Source organism: Gavialis gangeticus, unplaced genomic scaffold (assembly GCF_001723915.1).
Source record: "Gavialis gangeticus isolate Ggan-Ray unplaced genomic scaffold, GavGan_comp1, whole genome shotgun sequence".
NCBI classification, from domain to species: domain Eukaryota; kingdom Metazoa; phylum Chordata; order Crocodylia; family Gavialidae; genus Gavialis; species Gavialis gangeticus.
In genome coordinates this window covers 50,016,349-50,016,560 of record NW_017728998.1, presented here as the reverse complement: position 1 = coordinate 50,016,560, position 212 = coordinate 50,016,349, and positions in this window count along the sequence as shown.

The following is a 212-nucleotide window of genomic DNA, read 5'->3' as shown; positions in this document are numbered from 1 at the left end:
CCATGTGGCTGGCTGGGCATGTAGGGTGTGAGATTTGTGGGGGAGGGTTGGGTGTCCAGCAGGCTGGAGGGGATTGGGGGTTCATCAGGAGATGGGGGAGGTGTGACCCATGAGGGGTGGGGGGCAGGCGTAACCTGTGAGGTGTTGGGAGAAAGGTGCAACCTGTGGGTGGGGTAGGAGGGCAGGCACAGTCTGCAGGTGGGGAGGGGACA